Raw genomic sequence first — 8,201 nt, 5'->3', positions numbered from 1 at the left:
ATTGGGTTGGTGATTRTAGGAATCACTTTGATGTTGTTGTTGAAAACCAACAGGTTCATTCAAGGTTGGAGCATTCCAAAAAAAAATTGGGTGTTGTTGCCACCCTGCACAATAAGCTTGTGAATCAGAACAACCCCTGTTTTGATTTTCAAAAAAATTAACTGACTCTGGGTTAGATGCACATTGATCAAATGGATGACCTCCTCCACATAACATACATGCTATAGAATTGACAGTAGGATACGACGTTGCATCAACAGTTCGCACATCTGGGCTAACATTCATATTCTTAATCATGTTAGTTATAAATGTGAGTTGTGTTGTAAATGCATTATATGTATTTGTTTCGTGTATCCCAACTGTATTATTCTGGATTAATGCATGTGGATCAGCCCAATATCCATTATTATTTGAAATTTTCTCAAGTATGTCATACTCATCATTATAAGTACAAGTTGTGAAAGCTCCTCCTGCACTAGCATCAAGCATTTGCTTAGCAACAGTTGTTAAACCATTATAAAACATCTCTAGCTGGATACAGTAAGGAATGCCATGGTAAGGGCATTTTCTCAACAACTCTTTGTACCTTTCCCAAGCATCAAGTATTGTTTCATTATCCATTTGTCTAAACAAACATATTTCATTTCTGGATTCAGCGTTCCTGTTGGGAGAAAAATATTTTCTCAAAAATTTCTTTACAAGGTCATTCCAAGAGATTATGGAATTTGGTTGTAAAGAGTTAAACCATAACTTTGCTCTATCCCTAAGAGAAAATGGAAACAACTTCAGCCTTAAGGCATCATCAGACACTCTAGGGATAAGGAAACAATCAGTTATTTCTATTAAAGATTTTAAGTGTAAATGAGGGTCTTCAGATGGCAAACCACTGAATTGCCATTAGTCTGCAACATCTGAAACATGACAGGTGTGAGCTCAAAGTGAGTTGCCTTAATTTGTGGCATTAGTATTCCTGAATTTAATTGACTAAAAACAGGAATAGCATAGTCCATGATTCCTCTAACCCGAGAATCTGCAATATATATGATGTTCTCCATAATAGTAACAACTGGTAGAAAAATTAGCTTTTACGAACTTTACTTTAAAAGAAAAACTTTAGCATGCTATCCCCGGCAACGGCGCCAAAAACTTGCTCGTCGGTTTATTCAACCTTAGATTTCAACTCAAAAATAGAACTCGGCGCTAGTATACACCTCGAACTACTGTCGTCTCGTAACAAGTAATAATGGTATAAGTACCAGATATCGTTCCCACAGAGATAGCTTGTAAAGTTATTTCAAAAGTCCAGTTTATAAAAACTAGTTTCAGATGCGAATCGAGGGATTTGATTTATCTATAATTGGGAGGTTTTGTTACAACTAAGAAAATATCAATCTTAAAAAGAAGCACATAGTGCAATAGTTGATTAAGACATTAAACAAATGATTCAGCAAAAATGTGACATAGCATTCCTGTCACAATTATCTAAAATCAATAAATGATTTTATATAATTGTCACAGTATCAACTATCGGGTCAGACGACCTCCCAAGAGCACACACCGGTCAACGTGCTATCGATTCGATATTTATGTTAGACGTCGTGAATCCTAGCACAACACAGTGTTACCATCTTACACTGTAGGAATATAGCATTTGTCATACACTAAAACTATTTATAGTCTTCTCCTATTACCTCAGGTTTTGAAAGTCAATACATTTTTATACATAAAATTAGTTGTCAATTAATTCTAATGTAATCATCAAATGAAATATTAAGCACCTGAAACAAATAGTAGACTATAATACTAATAAGACACATTTGTACTTTCACATCGGTTGTGGTCTTAATTTCCCGTTACACCCCAAGCTAAGGCGTTAGCCCATCATCGCTCGGTTTCTTCTCACGAAGGATGTAAGGACTGAAAGATAAATAACTGATACGGAAAAGTAAATTGCAGAAAGTAAATTACAAGAAATGGAAATAGTGGAATTTAAAGTACTGAAATTAAATGACAGAAATATAAATGACTGAAAGTAAATTGCTGAAAATTAAATTATAGAAAAGTAAATTGCAGTAGAGTAAAATGCAGAAAAGTAAAGACTGAAATGTAAATGACTGAAATATAAAGACTGAAATATAAAGACTGAAATGTAAAGGACTGAAATTAAATTAGTAATAACTAAATATTATTAATTAAAATTAAACTAAGACATGATGGACAATAGTACTTGATGGGATGAAGATGTGAAGTAGTACTTGATGGGATGAAGATGTGACAAATGAAAACATGGAAAGAAGAGAAGTTTGACTTTGAGMAAACTTRCAAGTCAAGTAACAAAAYTTGCAAAACAAGTTYCGTTACTAAGACCGAAAAGTTTCTTTTAAAGTCTTGAAAACAGATTATTTAGTCTACGTAAATTAGTMGTGAGCCACAAAGGATGAAATCCARTGTAAAGCAACAACGATYGACTAATTCGTAACTCGTAACAAAAGTAAGAAAACGTAACGTAACTTRGAAATAAAAACAGAAATRAGATGAAGATTAAATACGAGTACTTAAATTAAACTTGAAAACGTAATCACAACTTCACTTCACAAAAATCGGTTCTTGATTGGAAACAAGAAAACCGAAAGCTTGAAACTGAAAGCAATAATCTAGAGATTACTAACACAAAGATTAATTGGAAGGGAGCTTCAAAAGTGTGAAAAGTATGGAAATTGGTAAGTAAACTCAAGCCTTAAGCCTTTATTTATAGGCTAAGGGAGCTTGTTAAGTGGGAGCCACCTAATAAGACAAAAGGCTCTTCAAAAATGGGTTTTGACCGGGCCCAAGGTCGTTGATCCATCAGCTACTAAGGAGCAACCCAAAAATTCTCGGCTCAGGCAAAAGTGCAGCTCTTGGACAGGTACTATAGGACTTTGCCACTCCTGGTCCTACAGGACTGCTGCAAGATCGGGCCCAAAAATCATCAAAAACCTGCATAAACAGGGGATTAACATTAGATATATTATATTAATACTAATGTATGAAAAAGATATAAAAAGACTCAATTAAGACACTAATGGGCAAATAAAACAAAGAAAAATGGTTAAGAAAATGATGTAATAAGGTTAATAAATTAACACTGATCAGATGTCATGATGCAAAATGGTGTGCATTAATTGTGTTAGAGCACTGGATCTTGAAGATGAACAGGACTTTGCTCACCAACTTCAACAAAATGGTTGGTGATCTATGAATTCATCAACCATGGTAAGATCGATGATACCGTCAAGATTGGAAACCTAAACCCCAATGGCCATCTCAATGCATCCCTTTCAAAATTCGAAGATTCTATTAAGAAAACAGAGAGAGAAGACAGAGATGAAACCAACAGTGTGGAATAAATCGGCAACAAAGAGGCTCGACGTAGAAGAAACTACGAACAGACAAGAGGCTATTCCGGGTTGTTTTGACAGCCGAGAGAAAGAAGATGAACAAGAATTTGGTAGAGGGTACAAGCAGTTACAACAAGGGAAGATCTTGGTTAGGCGATACTCCACGAGAACCTCCACCATCGTCGTCATCGGTGAATGAGGCAGGTAGTTCAAATATCATCTGTGAAAGGACCCTAGGGGTGTGTGTGTGTATTAAAATTACTAATACACCCTTTTTCTTAATTAAGGTAATACAATTAATATAGTAAAATGATTGGCTGAAATTGGACTTCACAGTTACCACAAACTAATTAGTTCTCATTTGATTAGGCATATATATATATATATATATATATTCCACATGAGGCGGTGGAAGATTTGAAATTTTAAACCAAATATTTAAAATACATCCCTCAACTTTTCATAACTAACAAAAAAACCACCCTTAACTTCCAAACCAATTTAAAAACAATTCAGTCATAACAACATCCTCCCCTAAAAAAAATCCATCCCATAATTCAATCAGTCAAATAAATGAGGATATTTTGTTCTCATAACATACTCCAACTCCCAGGTAACCTCTTGCTCTTTATGATACAGCCACTGAACTTTTATCAAAGAATCTAAAACTTTCTTTAAACTTTAATTTTATGATCAATGACAGCTTGCGGGGTTTTAACAAAACATCACTTCTCATCTACTTGGATTTCAAGCATAGGTACATCCAACTTCGGATCAGCTAAACACTTCCGCAGATTCGAAACGTGAAAAGTGTTATGAATAACACTAAGCTCGACTGGTAGTTCTAATTGATATGCTACCTCACCAACTCAATCGCTCATCTTAAACGGCCCAATATACCTTGGACTTAGTTTACCCTTTTTCCAAAACGATTGATCCCCTTCCACGATGAAACTTTCAACATTACTCTATCCCATACTTGGAACTCAATTGATTTACAACGTTTATCGGCATAACTTTTCTGTCGATCCTGAGCCGTATTTATTGGTTCATGAATCTGGTCTATCTTTTCTCTCGTTAACTGAATGATTTCTGGACCGGATAATTGCTTTTCTCCCACTTCATTCCAACACAATGACGTTCGACATTTTCTGTTGTATAAGACTTAATAAGGCGTTGCTTATATGCTAGAATGATAATTGTTATTGTAAGCAAATTCAATTAAAGGTAAGTGATTTTCCCACGAACCTCCAAAATCGATAATGCAAGCACGCAACATATATTCAAGAGTTTGAATCGTTCACCCACTTTGTTTATCAATTTGTGGATGATAGGTCGTACTTAACCTTATTTGAGATCCCATCTCTTTTCGAAAGCTCCTCCAAAACCTTGAAGTAAATCGACTGTTCCTATATGATATAATCGATAACGAAAAATTGTGTCAAGTTACAATTTCATCGATATATATCTTTGCTAATCTTTCCAACGAATACGTTTCTTTTATTGGTAGTAAATATGCAGATTTCGTTAAACGATCTATAATAGGGCAAAATGCATAAAATAGCAATCTACTTTCATAAATTTCTTTATTATAGCATTGTACTTTCAGTTTTACTTATTACAACAATGTACTTTTAAACTATTTTTTATTAGGACATTGTACTTTGAAAAATTTACCTATTATAGCATTGGGTAACCTTTTGATTTAAATTTACCCATTATACCAGGTTCACTTGATTGTCCATATAGGTTGTCTACATGTACTATAGTGATGTGACTTTCTTACTATATCATTGTACTTTCAACAATATTTTATTATAGTATCTACTAGTTATTATTAAACACTGTATTTTTAATTTTAATATTTAGATAATTTACATGTTATTTAATAAATATATTAAATGAATTAGAAAAATTATAAATTATTTATTAATATACCAATATCAATAAAACTAGTAAAACACAACTTATCTCGCTAATATTTTAAAAAAATATGTGTTTTTTGAAAAAAAGAAAATAAAAATTGTTTCTTTTTTACCAAAAAAAATTATCTTTTAAAATATTATATATGTTCAAAACTTTTACTTGACGTATAAATATATTAAATTAATTAGATCTTTTTGAATTATTTATTAATATAAAAAAGTTAAAAAATTATAGAACACAATTTATTTTGTTAACGTTTTAAAGAGAACTTTAAAAGATATGTATTTATTTGAACAACATAAAATAAGGAGAGTTACTTTTTTTACAAACAAAATATATCTCGAAAATAATGTTTCATATTTATTTAATAAATATTTTACTTTAAAAATATTTAATTTGCATGCAACTTAATAAGAAAAAGTCAAAAAAAAAATTAAATGTTTTTTTAGATCATAGCAATGGAAAATCACTAATAATAATTTGAAATAGGTTTTTATTTTTATTTTAGTAAGTCATCAAAATGACGTGTCATCCACATCACCTCATTAAAGTCACACAAGCAAACAAAGTCAAAGGGTTAACCGGTTTAAAATGTAATATTGCTAATTGGTAGATTTTTTAAAGTACGATGCCTTAATAAAAAATAATTTGAAAGTACATTGTTGTTAATAAAGAAAAACAAAAGTAGAATGCTATAATAAGAAAATTTATGAAAATATGTTGTTATTTCATGCATTTAACCCATCTATAATAACCCAAATAGCATCATAATCTTTCGGTGTTCTCGGTAGTTTTGTTTATGAAATCCATCGTAATGTGATCCCATTTCCACGTCGGAATTTCTAAAGATTGAAAACTTCCGTAAGGTCGCTGATATTGTACTTCCCCTTGTAAATATGTTAGACAATGTTCCACATATCAAGCAATATCTTTCTTTAAACCCGGCCACCAATAGAATGGTTTCAAATTTCTATATATTTTATTAGTACTAAAATGAATTAAATATCGAGATTTATGAATTTAATCTAATAGCAGCTCCATGTTTTTACCAAAACAGGGTACCCACACTCTACCTTCAAAACATAAAATCCCACAACTGTCTTTCACTAGACTCGATGTCATTCCACCAATTTGCTCTGTCTTTATATTTTCTTCCTTTAGGGCCTCATTCTGACACTTTAATAACTTATCGAGAATGTTTGGCACTATTTTGGATCGTAATGCAAAAGCTTTGATCGTCACACTCTTCTCTTTACGACTTAGTGCATCAGCCACTACGTTCGTTTTTTTAGGATGATATAGAATATCACAATCATAATCATTTACCAATTCTAACCATTTTCGTTGCCTCATGATTAAATAGATGTTGTAGACTTTTATGATCGGTGAAAATCTGACACTTGGTTCCCAACAGATAATATCTCCAAATCTTTAAGGCAAAAAGAATGGCAGCAAGTTTTATATCATACGTGGGATACTGTCGTTCATGATTTTTCAGTTGTCTTGAAGTGTATGCAATAACTTTCCCACGTTGCATTAAAATATAACCCAAACCCAGCTTCGAAGCATTATTGTAAACCACAAAATCCTCTGAACCTTCTGGTAACGATAAAATAGGCACGTTATATAATCTATCTTTCAATAATTGGAAAGCTTTAGATTGTGCTTCTTCACATTCTTTTTCGTTAACCTTGTTAGAGGCATTGCGATACGAGAAAAGCTTTGTATAAATTTTCTATAATATCCGGTCAAACCCATAAAACTTTTGATTTCCATTGGTGTTTATGGTGCTTCCCATTTTTCAGGCCTCAATTTTAACCGGATTTACTTTAACGCCTGCTTCCAAAACCATGTGTAGTTAACTGGATCTACTTTAACGTATGCTTCCGATAAATCCAATAGATGCGTCAAAGACCTTCCAGCCTAGTGGTAAAGGCTTGGGCATGGCATAGTCATGAACCCGAGTTCGAGCCCTGGGAAGGGAATGTTGGCGACATTTAAGTGGGGCCATGTTTAGCCTCCAAAATTACCGAGGATTAGTCGGGCTTTGGCCCGGACACCCTTACAAAAAAAAAAAAAAATCCAATAGATGCGACAAGGTGATCGCATCCTTGAGGTGCGACAAGGGAGTTATCGCATGTGTGTGATGCGATAAATTTGGGTTGTCGCATCAATGAGGTGCGGTAAGATTGGTGTATTATATATTTGATGCGACAAATTGGTATGCTTTATGTTTAATGCGACAAGTTTGATACCACAGTGGGTTTGATGCAATAAGATGAAGTTGCCTCATCTATATGATGCAACAAAAAAAGTTTGTTTTCATAAAACACTGTTTGTTTGTTTTTATACAAATATGAGCTTTATAAAAGTGTTTTGGTGATTTTCACCCTATAACATCAATCAAAAAGTATTTCTCACTAGATCTTATGGTCTAACCTTCATTTTTTGTTTTAAAATGTGCATTACAGGTCGGATACATTTGGAGGATAAGAAGAGAGAAAAATGTGAAGATATAATGATTACTTTACATACGTGGATTTTGGAAGATGTTATATTACTTGTATTTGAGAACTTGTTATGTTTACAAGTCTTGTACTGGTGTATATGGAAAAAAATTGTAGGCACTTTTATAATGTGACAAGTTGTACATTTGGGACCGGTGTGTAAATATTTGAATTTCAAGTCATATGAAATATGTGGTTTATATGTAAATGTGAAATGAGATGTTGCATTTAAAAAATACAAAACCGAGAATGATAATTAACATACAACAATAAAAGAGTTACAATAGTTAAAATAAAATGATTTAAAAAAATTAATAAAAATTAAACCAATCATAGTATTTTTCTTATACTTATTTATTAGAAAAAAATTTAAAAAAACTTAACCAACTTT

The 8,201-nt window shown here is 32.5% G+C and overlaps 1 non-coding gene across 1 annotated transcript; it reads left to right on the top strand.

Moving 5' to 3' along the window:
• Positions 1-547: 547 nt before the first annotated feature.
• On the top strand, positions 548-653 carry LOC112503132. Its single transcript, XR_003067863.1, has one exon. It is a non-coding gene; the product is annotated as a small nucleolar RNA R71 (small nucleolar RNA).
• Positions 654-8,201: the final 7,548 nt, after the last annotated feature.

Source organism: Cynara cardunculus (genome assembly GCF_001531365.2).
Source record: "Cynara cardunculus var. scolymus isolate 2C chromosome LG 1, CcrdV1, whole genome shotgun sequence".
In the NCBI taxonomy this organism is placed as follows: Eukaryota; Viridiplantae; Streptophyta; class Magnoliopsida; order Asterales; family Asteraceae; genus Cynara; species Cynara cardunculus.
This window is presented reverse-complemented; position numbering and strand designations above follow the sequence as displayed.